The sequence below is a fragment of the Orcinus orca genome, chromosome 3, assembly GCF_937001465.1.
Source record: "Orcinus orca chromosome 3, mOrcOrc1.1, whole genome shotgun sequence".
In the NCBI taxonomy this organism is placed as follows: domain Eukaryota; kingdom Metazoa; phylum Chordata; class Mammalia; order Artiodactyla; family Delphinidae; genus Orcinus; species Orcinus orca.
In genome coordinates this window covers 35,609,711-35,629,933 of record NC_064561.1, presented here as the reverse complement: position 1 = coordinate 35,629,933, position 20,223 = coordinate 35,609,711, and positions in this window count along the sequence as shown.

Sequence of the window (20,223 nt, the reverse complement as noted above, 5' to 3'; positions counted from 1 at the left end):
CAGCCTACACTAGAAATAATAACCAGCCAGATTTGTTTACGGAGTCCTCACCACCAATAACAACACACCAGATTTGTTTCTTACCAGCTCTGAAAAAAGATGTCCTCACTTTCAATGTTTGTTTTTACTCACTGGCACCATTTTCAATTATAATTATGTTCAATAATGTTTTGAAAAATTGAAATGTTGATTCTTAATTACTCAAGGTTTTTGGTTTTGCTAGAGGATGAAATTATTGAAGATTGACTCCAGTTACCAAAGAGTCCCTAAGTAAAATAGAATAATTGGCATATCTATATAAAATCTGACCTAGACTGCATATGTTCCAAATGTTTCCCATTGTAAAGGACACCTCTATGCATAAATTGTTGAGAATTCAGCACATTACTTGTGAAAAAGGATATTATAATCAAGTTATAATTAAATTTTTAAAATTTTTTTTTAAAAAATTATTCTTACATAAGAATTCTTAATGTCAAGAATCTAAGAACCTGTGTGTCTTCTTTTTAACAAGGCAGAAAAGAATATGCAGTAAAAAGAAATGTTCCAAAAATGAGAGGACTAGAAAAGATAAACCTTTCTAAAGAGTCTCCCCCTCTGTTCAGAGAAATAGAAGGCCTATTCTGAGCATTTCTCCCCAACTCTATTTTCAGTGACACTATATTAGAGGCTAGAAATTGGCCATGCTGGGAAAATACACACCATGGAAATCAGAAAATACTACAAATGTGGGCTTTTTTCAGAGAATTTATTTGCCAACAAATTTGCCTATTTGTTATCCATAATCATATATGTTCCAAATATTTCCTATAGTTAAAAACCCCTACTCTTATAAAAATGTTTGAGGACTTCGAACTTGAAATAGAAATTTTAGAGAGACTTTTGAAATGAAAAATTTCACATACTTTTGTTTTTTAGAGAAGTTTTCTAATATTTATAATGTTCCCTTTGTTATGGCATGGCTCAATAATGTTTTGCCACTAAGTATTTTCCTTAAATATAATAGTCTAGTTCAGTTGTTCTCAAATATTAAAGTGCATCAGAATCATATAGAGAAATTAAAACACAAATTCCTGGTTTGAGAATTTCTGCTTCTGTGGATTTGAATTGGGGCTCGAGAATTAGCATTTCTAACAAGTTCCAGAGTGATGCCCATTTCCTGGTCAGGTACCACACTTTGAAAATTATTAGTCTAGTGTAGTACATTTTATTACCAACTAGAAAGCCATAAACAATTTCAAACATTTTTAACTTTCTGATAAAAAATCTTCTGAAAGGGAAAGGTCTACATTCTTATTTCATAATGCTTACCAGACATAATTTAATGTTTCTTTAATAAAGGATCTCTCTGGATCCCCCTGGGTCATTAAGTCATCATTTGGACATCAGTTCTCATTCTTCAGAATTTTAGATAGAATAGATGATCAACATATATGCTACTGTGACCCCAGGATAGCATCTCTGAGAGTTTTCCTTGGTAATCTGTAGTTAAAATTAAAGTTTTCCTATGATTTTCCTCTTTTCATAGGGGTAAAAACATTCTGCTATAATTGAAAGTTAAGATTATATTGTCTATATTTTTTAAGGCAACAGTAGCATTTAAAAAGTATAAAAATCCCACACATGTGAAAACTGACACCAAAAATGGCAGTATTTCAAAATCTAGCCCTGGTTGATCATTCTCTCTCAATCTCTCTTTCTCCACACACATACACACACACACCATTTCCATATTTATTATTGTCCCCTTAAGTTTGAGCAGTTATCTACCTTTCCTATAATTTAACTTTTCTTCCCCAAAGTAGAAATATCAGTATTTCCTTCTCAAGGATGTTGTGTGAACCAAGTAACTACTGATGGTTAATGTTAAGCAATATTACTGACAATGTTCAAATATTCAAAGATACACTATAATAGAGAATCTTTATTTTTAGCTGGAAACTGAAATACTTTGAAAAGCAAATAGGGAAGAGAAAATAGCTAGTAAAATGTCAAGGGACTCTTTTAAATTATATACCAAGAGTTGTATAATAAAGGGAGCATTATGCATACACCAAAGATTGTCTATTAGTTCATTTACTGATATATGCATTTGCTTGTTCCTTCATTAAACTAATATTTATTGAGTACCTACTATGTGTTAAGGACTATGCCTTGGGGATACAATACTGAAAGTAAACAGACATGGAGCCTGCCCTCAAGGATCTCAGCGTCCACCAGGGCATAGAGATATGAATGAAATAGGCATGTTAACGGATGTATCATTCTAAATTCAAATAATTTATCCAAAGTAAAGAAACAAAATGTTATGAGCGCATATAATGAAAAATGACTGATCTACATTTGGAAGTCAAGGCAATAGTCCACAAGGAAATGACAGTCTTGTTCTGAGAGCTGGAGGATTAACAGGAGTTAACTAGGCAAAAAGAGAACAGCGTTCCAGAGGGAGGAAGCATCACACAGGTAGGTCCCTGGGCTAAGTGAGAGGATGCTAGAGTGTTGGAGGACAGGAACGAAGACAGCTTAGGCCTGGTCGTGGGAACAGAGTGGAGCAAGAGACTGAGAGCGAGTGAGCACATAGGATGGATAAATCATGGCAAGAACTCTACCATGGTAAGAATTTTAATGAACCTGAGAACAGCAGAAAGGCATAGGTGGGTTACAAGAAGTGAGGAGACATGGACAGCTTTGCTTAAAAGATTGCTACTCTTAAAAGATTGAATATATCCTTTGGATATACTGCATCAAATAAAATATAAAATTAATTTCACTTTATTTTACTGTTTTAATGTGTTTAATAGAAAATTTAAAATTTTATATGTGGCTTTCACATTTCTCGTGGACAGTGCTATTCTAGAACTTTATTTTTCTCTACTGCTTTGAGCTAAGCATTGGAGAAAACCCAACTGGTGAAAAATCAGAACGCTCTTTCCTCTCAGATAAGCTGACTACTACTAAACACTTAGACATTGCATATTAAAGATGATGACCAAAAATGAAGATGTTAAAATGCATAACCTCAAGGAACTTAACAAATCTGTGATAAAAAGCAAGGAACCCTATTTATTAGAACTTATAAGTTCTAGGCAATACATTTAACTTTTTCATTATGACATTTATGAACTCATTGAACAATACCCAGTAATGATAGTTATACCAACATAGAAATACTCATATCAAACCTGATTCTTAAATTGTGACTCACACAATATGAACTTAGACACATAATTCATACCCCATACTCAGATGCTTAGCCCAAATCAGTAGAAAAAAAGTTCTACAACAGCACTGTCCTTGAGAAATAGAATGAGAGCCACATATAAAATGTTTAAGTTCTCTAGTGGCCATATTAGAAGAATTTTTAAAAAGTGAAATTATTTTAATATGTTTTATTTAACCCAATATATCCCAAGTCTCACCACTCCAATGTGCTGTCAATATAAAATTATTACTGAGCTATTTTACGTTCCTTCTCTAGTACTGTCTTTGAAATCCAGTGTTTATTCTACTCTCAAAGCACATCTCAATTCAGAGTTTTCACATGCCAAGTGCTCAACAGCCAAATGTGGCAGGTGGTTGCTGTAATGAACATCACAGTTCTAGAGAGAAGTGATTTTAGAATCTTGTTCTGACTCCATCACTAAACAAGGTAACCTTGAAAATGTCACTTAAATTGTAAGTTTCATTTTGTCATCTGTGAGATGGGCATAGTATCCATTGTATCTGCCTTGAGAAGTTATAAGAATAAAATATTAAATTTTAAAGTAATTCAACGTGTTTCACATTATAAGGAATGACTTTGATCTTACTTTACTTTCATGATTTTTATCCCTCCTAAATTAATAATAAACACCTAAAGCACTCAAAAGGATTACTGTTACTGTAACTACTACTACTACTATTATTACTATTATTTGTACTGTGGTTTTAAAAATATACACTATGTGATGTTTAGTTTTCTCTAAGTGAAATTAGAACTCACACAAATGTCCCTTATGAATGGAGTCATTAGCCAATATTTCAAAAAGAACATGCACAGGAATTTCAATAAATTGGAAATACTTAATGATGCTAATGTGCAAATACTGGGCAGATAGATGACTTGCTGATGGGTACCATATGCATTTCCATTACCAGAAAATTGGAAATAGCATAGATTATGAAGGAAATAATGAATAATAGCACAGAATTTTAATTGATACTGAAATACTCTAAGTTTAAATCACGATGACATATAACAATGCTATGGCAGCAACTCTAGATTTCTATCTTTATATAACTGCTGAAAGGTAAGTGAAGTTGAATAAAGTGTTTGGCACTTAATTTTTTTACATATCTTAATGTTATCCATTTGATACAGAAGATTTTGATTGCTTAGTTGATTATATGCAGCATAGCAAAGCATAATAAATGGGGTTTGACTCCTTTCCTACAGCTCGAGTTCGTCACTGTAACTAGTATTTTGTGTGGTAAGGAGACTGGGTGTCCTGTCACTGATATTCTTGAAGTCAGTTCCAAAATTCAAGTCCCTGTTACATACAAAGTGCTCTGCTAAGATGGATATAACACCTCACCACAATTTTTTAAATCTGTTACAAAGGTCAAAGTCACCTGAAGAAAATTAAGTTTTACAATGATTCACTGTGCTTTGAAAAAAAATGTTACTGCCTTTAAAATCCCCTCGGCAGTAGACTGATTGGTTGAATGTCCCCAATTATTTGCTTTTCTGTGCATCCATGCCTATTTTGCTACATGTCTTTGCAGTAATAATTACTAATGAGATTGAATCTATTCTCTCTTTTTACATATTTTTTTATTGTGGTAAAATATACATAGCATAAAATCTACCATCATAACCATTTTTAAGTGTACAGTTCAAAGACATTAAGTACATTCACATTGTGCAATTATCACCACCATCCACCTCCAGAACTTCTTCATCTTCGCAAACTGAAATTCTGTACCCATTAAACACTAATTCCCCATTCCTATCTCCAGCCCCTGGCAACTATCATTCTATTTTGTCTACACAATTTTGATGATTCTAGGAACCTCATATATGTGGAATCTTATAATATTTGTCCTTTTATGACTTATTTCACTTAGATTAATATCATAAAAGTTCATCCATTTTATAGCATAGGCAAAATTTCCTTCCTTTTAAGATGGAACAATATTCCATTATGTGTGTGTGTATACCACATTTTGTGTATCCACTCATTTATCAGTGGACACTTGGCTTGCTTCCACTTTTGAGCTACTGTGAATAGTGTTGTTATGAACATGGGTATGAAAATATCTGTTTGGGGTCCTTTCTTCAATTCTTTTGGATACAGACCCAGATGTGGAATTTTACATTTAATCTTTTGAGGAATGACCATACCATTTTCCCCAGGGGATACACCATTTTACATTCCTGCCAGCTATGCTCACTTCCTTGCCAACACTTGTTATTTTCTTCCTTTCTGATTACAACGAAACTAATGAGTGTGAAATGGTATCTCATTGTGGTTTTGATTTGAATTTATTCCCTTACTCCTGAATCTGACTTTGGTACTAACTTTGGTCAATGGAATATTAGCACAGCAACTCAATAATAATGTTTAAAAAAATGCTTATGCCTTGCTCTCTGCCAATAACATGGGAAGAACAAGCTCAGGCTTGCCTGTTGGAAGAGGGAATATGAGGAACAAAGCTGAGTTGCTCAAGTCATCCCAGACAAGGCCATCCTAGATTAGGTAATAGGCAGCTGATCCTCAAACATGTGAGTGAGGCCAGCCAAGATGAGCAGAGCTACCCAGCTGACCTGCTCTGAGTGCAGAGACACAGTGAGCCCAGCTGACATCAACCAAGCATAGCCAAATCAGCCAAACCCAGTTCAAATCAGAGAAACTCCACAGACTTGAGGCTAAATAAACTATTATCTTTGCTTTATTTTGTAGCCGTATCTATGAATACATAATCTTTTGGGATAAACCAATGAATAAATTATTGCATGAAACTCTATTGTTACATAATGAGTCAAGGTAGAAGTATCAGTGGCAAGAATGTACCAAAACAAAAGATCAATTAATTAAATGTTGCCAGAGTACAGTGGAGCATACCATTAGAATCGAGATGGAAATACTGAATTTTGCTTTTTTTTAAGAAAGTACATTTTCCTTTCTCCATCCATTCTTTCAAACCATGGCCAGTGTGTCTGGCTCCCGAAACCTCTTTCCAAGAATCCATAACTGAAAAAGGGAAGAATCAAGGGCATTGGTTTGTACCTATGGAAGACCCAAAAATTTATGAATCCAGGCATGACCATCTTTCTCATAGTTCGAGATGAAAATCTCATTGGCTACACAATTTTCTTTTCACTTAACCCCACTCCCTGTGACCTATGGTCATCTTATGAGCCCTTCCTCTATTTTGTACCTGGCCTGTTATAGGCTTGTATGTTTCCTGCCTGACCTCTGTCAACATTTGAGTCATAACCCTGATCTGGAATTATGACTTCCTTTGGTTTCTTCTCATTGTGTTCCCTGGAAATGTAAATTTTCAGAAAACAGAAACAAAACATGACTTGGATATTAGGAATGTTATGCTTGGTTTGCTATTGAAGATAGCTTTATTTAACTATGGAAATTCAAATTCCAAGAACTTTAAACACAGTATTAGAAACAAGTATGTTTTTTCCCCATTTGGTTTCTTTCTCTCCAACATTTTGGACGGTATTCTCACAGATGTCATTATCATCATTATTTTCATTACTCATGAAATGAGCCATGTAGCATGCTCAAGTGGAAGCTAAGGAGGTTGGTGCCAATTTTTGTCCTGTGATCAATTTGCAGTGGCTTGCTGTTCTGGTCTTGACTGAGAGAGATTAATAACATCTTAAGGTAAAATGCTATTGATTCATCTACTGTTAAAAAAAATCCCTATTCCCACAGAAATTTGTTATTTCTGATTCATCAGATCCTTTTATTTAGTTCTTTAGTCTAACAACATTATTTTTATAAATAGACACCCTTCCCCAGCAATGTCAGAGTATACCAATACCACAGGATTTTATTAAATGCATTTAATTGAGATGGGCATGCCAAGGGAACACTTCATTTCATAATAATAAAAAAAAGCAAAAAGAACAAAATCTAGTCCCAATTTCCCTACAGAAATATCATTTCAAGGATAATTTTTCAGTGTTATAACTTATGTCATGAGAAATGCATCAAAACTATTTGACACATAAGAAGTCATCTGATATATCTTTTCTTAACCTATGTAACAAGAATGTCTAACCTGGAGAACAACAGGCCACCAAGGAGACCATGGATTAAAGTCAGGCAGTCCACGGGGAGGGGTAAGGGTAAGCTGGGTGAAGTGAGACAGTGGCATGGACATATATACACTGCCAAATGTAAAACAGGTAGCTAGTGGGAAGCAGCCATATAGCACAGGGAGATCAGCTCGGTGCTTTATGACCACCTAGAGGGGTGGGATAGGGAGGGTGGGAGGGAGGGAGATGCAAGAGGGGAGAGATATGGGGACATATGTATATGTATCACTGATTCACTTTGTTATACAGCAGAAACTAATGCAACAATGTAGAGCAATTATACTCCAATAAAGATGTTAAAAAATTATATCCTTCGTTTCTCACTAATCTGTACCTGATTTAGCTTTTCCTTCAATCATGAATGCAGACAACAAATTCCAGTACTGTTAGCAGAATCTATGGTTCTATCAGGAAAAATCAAGATATTTTTGTATTACACTGCAGTTGTTGCAAATAGTTCAATATATTAATGTTCACCACTACTTCAAAATTATGGTAATAATTAGGTAATAATAAATCCTATTATTGTGTTGAAGAAGTATATATGTTACTATGTCACAAGTTCGTTTTTATTCTGTTTTGAGGATTGTATTTAAACATCATAGGTTTCCTTTAATCGTAGGTGTTCTATTTTTTACCTTTAATAATTCAAAAAAGAGGTCCATAGGTTTTACCATGTTCCCTAAGAGGTCCATGGTACAAAATTGCTTAAGGACTTCTGCTTATCAGAAATATATTCTCTGGTGGAAAAGGCTTGTTGAACCTCTTAAGATAGCGAAAATAGCATCCATTTAGGAGAGGTGAAATTCGATGAGTCACTAACCGAAAATTTTGTGTGGGCAGCCCCAAGAAAAACTAAAATAAGCAATATCTGAGGCAGTCCTCCTGTCTCTGAGCTCGATGCCCTAATTCTGCCTGTGCCTAAGTTTACCCAGGACCCCCTGGACAGCATGCCGTTTTCCCTCCTTTCTTGGAAGTTCTCAAATGTTGAGACTTTTATCAATATTCCATTAAAACTAGGTCCCTACTACAAATATAAAGTACTGACAGGTGTTTTAATGTTCAGTGCCTTATTGGAAAATTATCTGCACTTTTACAGAAGCTTTATGGAGCCAGTGTCACAATTGATTACAGAAAATTCTCAAATGTGAGGAAAAGAAAGAAGACACTGTTGACAATCAGGAGTTCATAAGCTCAGGCTTCTCTACTCACCTATATTTCCAAAAACTCTAGAAAAGGTCAAGCTCACAAACTGGGCTACGCATTAGAGGCAAATTCCCAGGTTTGAGTTAAACTAGGGATATGAATTCTACTCTTTTGCTAAATTAGAAAATAATAAAAATCACAATGTAAGTTTTTTTCTTCACACCTATGAGAGACCCTCTGAAAGCAAACAGGTTTGGACCAACATTCCAAAATCCAGATGTTTTCCAAAGCTCAACATATCTGTAGGTGTCTTCAACCTAGCTTAGTTTGTCCCATGTCATGCCCTCTTCTTAGATCTGAATATCTGAATTAACATATATTCGTTTCTAGTAAGACGAGCAGCATACGACATGAAATATCACAAGGCAGCAAATGATTCAGCCAAGTTTTTTCTTCTTCTCTCTCTCTCTCTCTCTCTCTCTCTCTCTCTCTCCATTCCTCTATAATCTAGGGCACCCACTGGATCAGTAGAGGAACATTTTAAGACTTTAAATTTTAAGTTGAAATTGGATAGTTTTAAACAAAAACTGTATTCACATTTCTCTGCCACCCTCAAGGGAAATATACTAACTGAAGATCACATTGAAAGGGAGGTGTATTCAGACACTTCCTGGGTTTTTATATTTAACTTCCTTTAGACTCAAAGCAAGAGCACAGGGAGCCCACCTCCATTTCATAGTCTGTTAGCATGTTTCATAAAGGAGGGAAGAGATGACTGAACAGTTAGAATGTGTAGCAACTCTAACTATGTGGGATGCTGAATAAGATTAGCAACAACCGAAATGCTGAGAGGCCGACAACATCCTCAGAAACAGAGTTAAGAAAAGTCTCGGCATCAGAGATTTAAGAGTGTAGGTCTGTTCCCAACTAGCTTATTATAACAGGAAGATTTAAATTTAGTACATAGTACAGAGCAAACCTGAAGATGGCTGACTCTCTTTGGTCAGGAAATAGATCTTTGACCTTTTTTGAACTGAAAAACTTCAAGAGTAAAACAAACACCCCTGATGTATGAGGTTCACGTATATTCTAATGCACTCAGCAATTAATAACTGCAATGTCATCTGTAGGAGGAATACAGCATTATTCCACTTGGTCACATCCAGAGCCCCTCTGCTTACAGGCCACATCACTGTCATGTTTTGCTTACATCTAGGATCAACATACCCTAAAGAATATGTGTTAGATAAATATAAACATCTTGACAGGTAAATGCAAGTATGGACAGTAATACCTTTGAAAAGCACAAATTAATATGACTTACTTCTATGAGAAATATTTATTCACTTAATTTGGCCCTTTCATACAGCTTCTGTTCTTACCTTCCCCAAATATCATTTATCATTTAAATAAATAGTTGTATTTATTTAAAAGCTTTTGGACTATTTAAATGAAATTACACTTAAACTACTTGCAAGGGCAGAGGACAAGGCCTCAGATTTTGGCAGGATCTCTGCCATTTGTTCAATTAACTCACTGATGATCTGAAAGTAAATATGGTATTACAGGGAGTTACATAATGCCCATCTACGTGACAATCAGCTGAACTTTATTAGCTCTCTCCGAGAAGGCAGAGAGCCAAAGTCATGATGAAATGCAAGCCTCCACCTGGACGCAGCGTGGGGATGGGGATTCAACAATTCACAAAAAGTGCAGGGTTACCTGAATCTGTAGGTCAAGCTCAGGGTTATGGCAAGGATGCCTCCCTAAATTTTGTACCTTGGGTTCCCTGCTTGCTGCACCCAGCCCTGATTTAAATAGTATGATCATTTCAACCACATTTGACATTAGGACACACAGCATACAGGAAGGCAATATTGTCCTTAGTGTGGCTTATAGTACTGAATCAGAAGTACTTGCAAAACCTGGTAAAATTGAAATTTTTTTATACCAAGTCCTTAATCTACTGAGAGAGATGTTCAGAGAAGGAGGCCTGATAATTTTCATTTATAATCACTTGAGGAGATTCTGATGCATTCTAAAATAGATCCTCAATGCAACAGAATGAAACTGGACCCCTATCTTGCGTGATGCACAAAAATCAACTCAAAATGCATTACAAACATGAACATAAGACCTGAAACCATAAACTTCCTGGAAGAAAATACATGGGGTAAAAGCCTTGACATTGGTCTTAGTGATGACTTCTGGGATTTGACAACAAAACCAAAGGCAACAAAAGCAAAAATCACCAAGTGAGACTACATCAAACTAAAAAAGCTTCTGCACAACAAAGGAAACCATCAACAGAATGAAAAGGCAACCTATGGAACGGGAGAAAATATTTGCAAATCCTATGGTAAGGAATAAATAAATCCAAAGTATATAAAGAATTCATACAACGCTACAACAACAACAAAATGATTAAAAATGGGCAGAAGATCTGAATAAACATATTTCCAAAGAAGACATACAAATGTCCAGCAGGTACAGGAAAAGGTGCTCAACATCAGTCATCATCAAAGAAATGCAAATTAAAACCACAATATGATAACATCTCACACCCTTTAGAACGGCTATTATCAAAAAGACAAGAAATAGGGCTTCCCTGGCAGCACAGTGATTAAGAATCCACCTGCCAATGCATGGGACACGGGTTCGAGACCTGCTCCAGGAAGATCCCATATGCTGTGGAGCAACTAAGCCCGTGCACCACAACTACTGAGTCTGCACTCTAGAGACCGTGAGCCACAACTACTGAGCCCGCATGCCACAACAACTGAAGCCCGTGCATCAAGAGCCCGTGCTCTGCAACAACAGAAGCCGCCACAATGAGAAGCCCGCGCACCGCAACGAAGAGCAGCCCCCACTCACTGCAACTAGAGAAAGCCCGTGCGCAGCAAGACCCAACACAGCCAAGAAAATAAAATACGATAAATAAATTTTTTTAAAAAAGACAAGAAATAACAAGTATTGGCAAGGATGTGGAGAAAAGGGAACCCTCGTGCACTCTTGATGGGAATGTAATTGGTGCAGCCACTATGGACAATAATATGGAGGTTCCTCAAAAAATTAAAAATAGAACTACCACACAATCCAGCAATTTCACTTCTGGGAATTTATCCAAAGAAAATGAAAACAGGATATAAAAGAGATATCTGCACTCCCATGTTCATTACAGCATTATTCACAATGGCCAAGATATGGAATTAACCTAAGTATCTGTCAATGGATGAACAGATAAAGAGGTACACAATGAAATACTATTCTGCCACGAGAAAGCAGGAAATCCTGCTGTTTGCAACAACCTGGATGAACTTTGAGAACATTACGCTAAATGAAATGTCAGACAGAGAAAGACAAATACTGTATGACCTCACTTGCATGTGGCACATAAAAAAGCCAAACTCACAGAAACAGCGTAAACTGGCTGCCAAGGACCGGAAAGTGGAGGAAATAGGTGGAGGTTAGTAAACGGGTACAGATTTTCAGCTACAAAATGAAGTCTGAGGATCTTATGTAAAACATGGTGACTATAGTTGATAACACTATAGTATATAATTGATATTTGCTAAGAGAATAGAACTTAAATATTCAAGGAAATAAGGAAAGAATGGAGGGAGGGAGGGAGGAGGGGAAGGAGGGAGGTCCTTCAAATACTTGCTATATAACCGAATGACTGATTGAATAAACAGAAGGCAAGTGAAGACTTAGGCGTAGTTTGGGAGTTACCTTGTACTCTGGGCATTTTCCTTGAACTAAAAGAAACACAAGGCAGAAAGGAGAAAAATATCTGCATGTGGATTTACCCATTCACATAACTTATCACGTTGTTTTTCCTAAGAGAACATATTCTAACATCTTTAAATAATTTCATGTAGAAATATTAAATTTAGTCTGCAATATTATTTTGTACTAGATAAAAGCAAATACTATTTTCTCAGGTAAGTAAATTGAAAACAAGTGGCAATTCAATTTCTTAACTTTTGTGATCTTACGTTTTTTAAATTTCTGGTCCCCAATATTTTACTAGCCTGCTCACCCAGAATGCTATTAAATTAACAAAATATATGTTCTTAAAAAGTCAGACAGAGTACCTTAACAGAAATCATATATGCACTTAAAATGGGAGCACAAAATAAGATACAAGATTTACACTGTTCTTCAGAAAGCATAGGATTGTGATATTTCCCTCTAGGAGAAAAGGTTATCTTTGGAATCAAACTTTAGGTTGTTTACAGAAGAAATACTTCCGTTTAGGAAGCCGGAATAACGACAGGGATTGGCATTAGACTTTTGATTGTGGAAAACACCTATGACTGTATTTTACAGGTTGGCATACTGCTGCTGGGAAAGGAAGTTTTATGTTTTACAGTCTTGAATTCATTTTTGTTTTTTATATAATATACAACTCCTGTGGGTCCACTGAAGCCTTACTCAATAGATACTCTCTGTTATCCCATTTATTACAGCAATGATTATAATATGAAAACATATTTTGGTGCTAACAAAGCCATACTGTAGGCTTAATAGCTAAAGTAGCAGAGCAGAATGGCCCACCAAGGTACAGTTTCTGAGAAAATATTGCCACAGAATGTTCATCTAGGGAAAAAGAGATTGTTTCTGTGTGTTAGTTCAACATAGATTATAGTACTTTGGGGGATTACTGGATGGTGTTTTGGAATTTGGGGCTTCTATGAATGTGGCAAAATCTTTTTCTGTTTTCTAGGAACAAATGCCTAGGTTAAAGTGCAGTAACCAGGGTAACAGATTCTGAGAAAAGATGAATCCTCAGTCTTTTTCACCCAGTCACTAGCTCCAGCTCCCAGTCTCATCAGCTTTGGCCCTTTTCCCATAGGTAGAAGGAGAAGATAAATAAAGTTGTCAACACCGAGACCGATGTGATAAAGAAACCGGAGAGTCAGACAGAGAAAGACAAATACTGTATGATATCACTTACACGTGGAATCTAAAAAATAATGCAAATAAATGTATATGCAAAACAGAAACAGACTCACAGACATAGAAAACAAACCTGTGGTTACCAAAGGGAAAAGGGAAGCAGGGAGGAACAAATTAGGGGCATGAGATTAACAGATACAAACCACTAGGTATAAAACAGATAAGCAACAAGGATATACTGTATAGCACAGGGAATTATCTTGTAATAACTTATAATGGAGTATAATCTGCAAATATACTGAATCACTATGCTGTACACCTGAAATTAACAAGCACAATAAATCTCAAGCAATGGAAATATGAGTTTAACATACACAAGAAATAAGCAAGTAACAGGGATGTTAGGAAAATAGGTCTCTGATTTGTTTAGGGTATTTCTCTAGGTAGCCTTTTTAGTAAGGCTGAAGCATAAAACAATGTTTTCCAAAGTTGAGCCTTGGACGACCTGCACAAAATCACTTGGAGAACTTATTGAAAGTGATGTAGTCAGAAATCTGTTCCTCTCTGTCTCTCAAGTCTGCTTTCCTGTGTTGGCATCATCTTCAGGCAGGCTCTCTCCTGAGATGTCACAGGCTGCTCCAAGATTCCTCGTTCTGCACAGGTAGCAAAACAGAAGCTCCTCTGCCCCAGCCTTTACTAGATTACATTCTACTGGTCTGACTCATGTCACATTGATGATTCCTGTACCAGTCATCGTGGAAGGGGGTGAAATATGTCCACGCCTGGGTTGTTTGCCTAACCATGGTGCCAAGATAGAGGTCAGTCTCATCCAACTCTTAGACTGTGGTAGGGGCAGGTACTCCTCAAAATCAGGCTGCAGCTACTAAAAGACAGGAAACTAGATACTGGCCTGGCAGATACAAGATATGCCTTTTACAAGACAGTTTATATATGTTCATTTAGTTACTTTTTAGATATTAATTTATACATTTATTGGTACCATTCCCGTTCTAAGAAGGATTTAAGAACAAACATCTGCTATTTAAAATCCCACACATGACGGAAAGAGATGAGGTCTCCACACTAGAGTCAACCTAGATATGAAGAAGTGAAGCCTATCTGCTTCGTTTTTTTAACGATTTTATTAAGGTATGATTAACATGCAAAAATCTCTACATATTTAATGTACACAAATCTATGAGTTTGGAGATAAGAATACATGCATGGAACCATCACAACCATCAAGGCCACAGACATATCCATCACCTCCCAAACTTTCTTCTCACTCCCTTTGTTACTATTAATATTGCTATTTTTATTTTCTGTGTCTGGTAAGAACACGTAACATAAGATCCACATGGGTAGCCCTGGAGCACACTGTGCTAAGTGAAAGAAGTTACACACGAAGACAAATACTACATGATACTACTTACACGTGGAATCTAAAATAGTCAAACTCATAGAAGCAGACGATATAATGGTGGTTGTCAGCGGCTGAGGGGAAGGGAAATGAGGAGGTGATGCTCAAAGGTTACAAAGTTTCAGCCATGCAAAATAAGTTCTGGAGATCTACTATATAGAGCATAGTACCTATAGCTAACGGTACTGTATTGTATATTTAACATGTGCTACCAGAGTTACTCATATGGTTACAGTATTAATCAACGTAGAAGCTCCCTGGGGGTACTTTTAAAATTCTTAATTGTTTTTTATAATTTCTGCCCTTGCTCTGCATTTCTTTGCCTCGTTTACTTCTACACCTTCTTACTTCTCATTTTTGCTCTCTATAGTTTGGCCTTCCCACAATCTTCCCATGAGCTTAAAATGGTTTAGTTTGGAAAGCAGACCAAGAACATAAAACTATTAAAAGCATCACATGAATTTGGAATTGCATTCAGCTGCTAAAACAGGCCTCAAATAACAGTTGTTTGAGCAAGATACAGTTTTATTTTCTCAATATGGAAGCCCAGAAGAAGTAGGACAACCAGGGCTGATATGAAAGATGGACAATATTCTCATTGTCCTAAGCCTCTTCCATCTTACTGTCACATTGTCTTTAGCATGTGCCTTTCATTCTCAAGGTTGTCTCAATGGAAACAGAGAATATGCCACTGCAACCATAATGTTCCCAGAGAAGGGTGGAAGATGGGAAAAGGGGGAAGGACAGACAGCATGCATCTTGTCACCAAGCTGCTCCCTTTACAAATTTTTTCCTGGAGTCTCTACCAAATAAATGACTCCTGCTTACACATCAGTCATTTTTATCTGCCAGGAAGACTGGGCATTGCAGGACTTTGGTTTTGTTTTTTGTTTCTTGAGCAGGGCACATTGCTTCCCTTCCCTATCTCCACAATTCATGGAAATGTTACTAATGAAGAAAGAGAAGATAAATATTAAACAATTTACAATGTTCAGCACAAGTGAGTATCCATTGGTTCTTGAGACTCTGCAAATTTAAACCTCAAACTCAAGAGCAACTCATTGTTTCTTTAAGAAACTCTCCCATAAAAATCTTGATAACGCCTCCCACAAATTAAAATGAAAATCAATTTGACTTTAATTTCATCCAGTTTGATTAGACAATAAACATTAAGGAGTAATTTAATGAACAGGAGTGCTCATATTTTAAAAGATAATGGTATCATAAAGTAGAGCCACTATACTATAAATGGGCAATATGCATTCCCAATTTCTCCAGGGGGAAAGGTTTATTAGCCCAAATCCCAGACAGAGGTAACACCTTATTGTTATTGGAAACTCGGTCATATAGTTCTCTGCTACCAGATAAGAAATCTAAGGAAGCCTTTTGTTTATACAACATGGGTAACTCAGTTCCCTAACCTGCTATTAATGTCACCTCATTGGATCCCAGGGCATATTCTTTACCTGAGCCCACCAAATTATGTGTGTTTTCTGGTCAACAAAGGCAAAGGAACTTTTTATTAATTTGAGAGAATAGTGGAGCGTAATAAAATACAGTGAAACAACCATTCCCTTGGCATAAACATCCATTTACTGAAGAACAAACTGCAGACTTAGTCATTTAATTCTAAGAATCCCTCTAGTCCAGATTGCTACATTCACTAATGCTTTCCAGACTGATCATAATTCTTCTACTTTTGCCTCCTTTGCAGCCTATTTTAGTTGGAAAGTTACTAACATCCCCCATTTCTAATATTGTAAATGGGTTGTCCACTGAAATGATGTATGTCATCTTAAAAGTAGGAGAGAAGCAAAAGAGCTCTGCTAGGCAATGTATCCCTACTATTAATGCTGTGGCAATATGTTTTCATAATTTGTTTTGTTTTGTTTGTAGTTTACTGCTATACCAGCATCAATTCCTTTGTGTGTGTGTGTGTGTGTCTGTGTGTGTCTGTGTGTGTGTGTGTGTGTGTGTGTGTGTGTCACAGGACCCTGATTTTTCTTTGAATATAAATTTAGTGGGAAAATAGATCAAGATCCCCTCAACTCCTGGCCAAGGGTGAGCAGGATGCCAGATGCTCTCTTCCTGGAACTTGAATTTTAAGCAGAAAAACCCACAGATTAAAAAGTTCAAGTTCATTCATCCAAAAGAAGTACCCTATAATCCATTTCTGCTCCCTGAATTTTCAGAGCAACTGTAGTTATTTATAAAGTTTACAATCTTTACACAATTGTTCAACAATTCTCTGAACTACTCTATATCCTTTTAACAAATATCTACTTTGCTTAGGCTTATCAGAGTTTGTTTTATTTGCTTTCAACAAAAGAACCATAATTGATATGAAGAGCGAAGACCAAATGTGATAATGCACAAGCCCCCAAAGTCCCTCTACATCCCTGAGTGCTGTGCTTCTAAAGCCAATGGGGAGAAGATAATCCCCCCCAATTCTTGAAAGGAAAATATAGGTTAACTCTACAGAAAAAGTGCTACATAGTTCCAAAAGTTTGATTTATAACTCAGAGCTTCTGCAGTTCATGTCCATGTCTTGGCATACAGGTATTTTTAATGATTTAATTCTAGCTGTCTGATGCACTGAAGGAAATTTAAAGATTTGAACCAATATACCACTGTTTTTAAAGTACAATTTTATTTTTTATATATATATATATATATATATATATATAGTGGTACGCGGGCCTCTCACTGTTGTGGCCTCTCCTGTTGCGGAGCACAGGCTCCGGACGCGCAGGCTCAGCGGCCGTGGCTCACGGGCCCAGCCGCTCCGCGGCACGTGGGATCATCCTGGACCGGGGCACGAACCCGTGTCCCATGAATCCGCAGGCGGACTCTCAACCACTGCGCCACCAGGGAAGCCCTTTATTATATTTTTAAGTAGAGAATTTAGTATTGCAAAGAATTAGATACTCTGACCTGAGCCACAGTAAGAAATAAGGGAAAAAAGATACTCAGTAGAAGGAACTTTGTTCCTAGAGCCCAACTAGCTTCAATCTTTACTACTCTTTATATTACATGTGGCACCTTTCAGAGAGACAGAAAAATAAGCCTTTTCCCTAAATGGTCCTTATCTTTGGTCTTCTTCCTATATCAACTATAAATTACAATTACTGGGAAATTAAAAGTGGCATTAGTTGAAGGTTACTACCTTGGTATAGGTGGATCAGAAGTTCTTTCTTACTTAATCGATCAAAATGCTTGGGCAGTATTATCAAAGAATAAGAAGCCAGCCATGAAGAACAGAGAACAATATTTAGGGAAAAAATAGAATACTATGCACATAAATTTCTATTGTCTTCCTTTACTACACATCTCTTCTTCCAGCCTTCAATTTCATGCACTTATAGTAAGAATTTTTTTCTAGTTCATCTCTATAGAAAAAAATAAATTAAAAGCTCAAACTCTTCTTTACAGATTGCTACTTATCAAAGTTCTGAAGGGCTTTCAAACCATCTAATAAGAAAACAAGTTGTCTTTGGTACATAAAGAAGTGCAAAATAGTATTTGACAATAACAATTTACATTTTACTTACTCAACTGCACATTTGATTACCCATATCCAAACATGAAATTGGTATTTCTTTCACCAAATTTTAAAGCCGAGAAACAGGATATAAAATGATAAATGAGGAATAAACTGGTTTCCTGTGAAAGAATTTTAGGGATGCTTAAAGGAAGAAATAAAGAGAATCAATTTGAATTGTACTAGCATGGGAAAATGATTGCTTTCTGTTTGCATTGTGGAAGTATAGTGTTATGGTGTATTTATGTTTTATTTATTTTTCAATTGTGAACTATTTTGTGCATAGAAAATAGCACCTATAATGCTTAAAGTTTGTTAGATGTATGGTTTAAATAATGATAAAAACAACACCTAGCACCCAGAACCTAGCTTAAGGAAGAGACCCTTATGGGTATTTTGAAGATCTCTGCATGTTTCTCCCTGAACAGAGGCCCTCCATACCCCGCTGAGAGGTAACAGCTGTACTAAATTTCTTTTAATCATCATTTGGTTTTCCTTCGACTTGCCCTACAAACAGATGTCCCTAGTTGAAAAGCTTGCTCATGCATGTTTTTAAGGTTTAGGTAGATCTTTCCACCACTTTTATTTATTGATTGATCCGCATTGTTTTTAAAATCCATCTACGTTTCATTACTAAATAGTAAACCACTGTAGGCACAAACCAAATTTGCTTATCTACTGTTTTTAATGATGGAAGTTGGACTGTTTCCTCTATTAAGAAAAAAAGCTGTGATAAATACACGTATCTTATCACTTAGAAATGTGTAATTTATCCAAGGTGTGAGCGTACAATACCTTATACAATTGCTGTTCTTAAGGTACATGCATCTGCTTTTCTCCTAGATAATACTAACGTTTCCCACGTGATTATACAGTTGACCCTTGAACAACAGGGGTCCACTTATACAGGGATTTTTTAAAAATAAACATACTGGAAAATTTTTGGAGATTTGCAACAATTTGAAAAAACTCGCAGATGAACCTAGTAGTCTAGAAATATCGAAAAAATTAAGAAAAAGTTAGGTACGTCATAAATTCATAAATTATATGTAGATACTAGTCTATTTTATCATTTACTACTATAAAATATACAGAAATCTATCATAAAAAGTTAAAATTTACCAAAACTTATGTATACAAACTGTACATGGCGCCACTTACAGACAAGAAAAATGTAAACAAATGTAAAGTTGAAGAATTAAGTCATAACTGCATAAAATTAACGGTAGTACATACCGTAGTCCTGTTATAATTTCACAGCCACCTCCTGTTGCTACTGCGGGGAGCTCGAGTGCCGCATCAGCTTCACACGCCAGAGACGCCAATCATCTCCACCTGAGCCCGTGCGTCTCGCCCGTAAAATCTCATCTCGCGGGAACATGAGCTCTCGCAGTTCTCGCGTGTTTTCCATCGTATTTAGTGAAATACCTTAAACCTTGAATAACACCATGAAACCCATGCAAAGTGCTACTAGTGGTGCTGGAAGTGCTCCGAAGAAGCAGAGAAAGGTCATGACATTACAGGAAAAGTCTGAATTGCTTGCTATGTACCGTAAATTGAGGTCTGCAGCTGTTGTTGCCGCCATTTCAAGATAAGTGAATCCTGTGTAAGGACCATTGTAAAAAAAGAAAAGCAAATTCATGAAGCCATCCCTGCAGCTATACCAGCAGGCACGAAAACCTTGTATTTTGCAAAATAACTTTTAATCTCTTATTAACAATGCAGCTTCTATGTGGGTGCAGGATTGTTATAAGAAAGGATACCTGTAGACCCTAACAGGATTGGAGAAAAAGTGAAGTCAATATATGACAACTTAAAGCAAAAGGAAGGCAAAGTATATAAAGCTGGAGAGTTTAATTCCAGCAAAGGATTGGCACCATATAAAAAACTTCA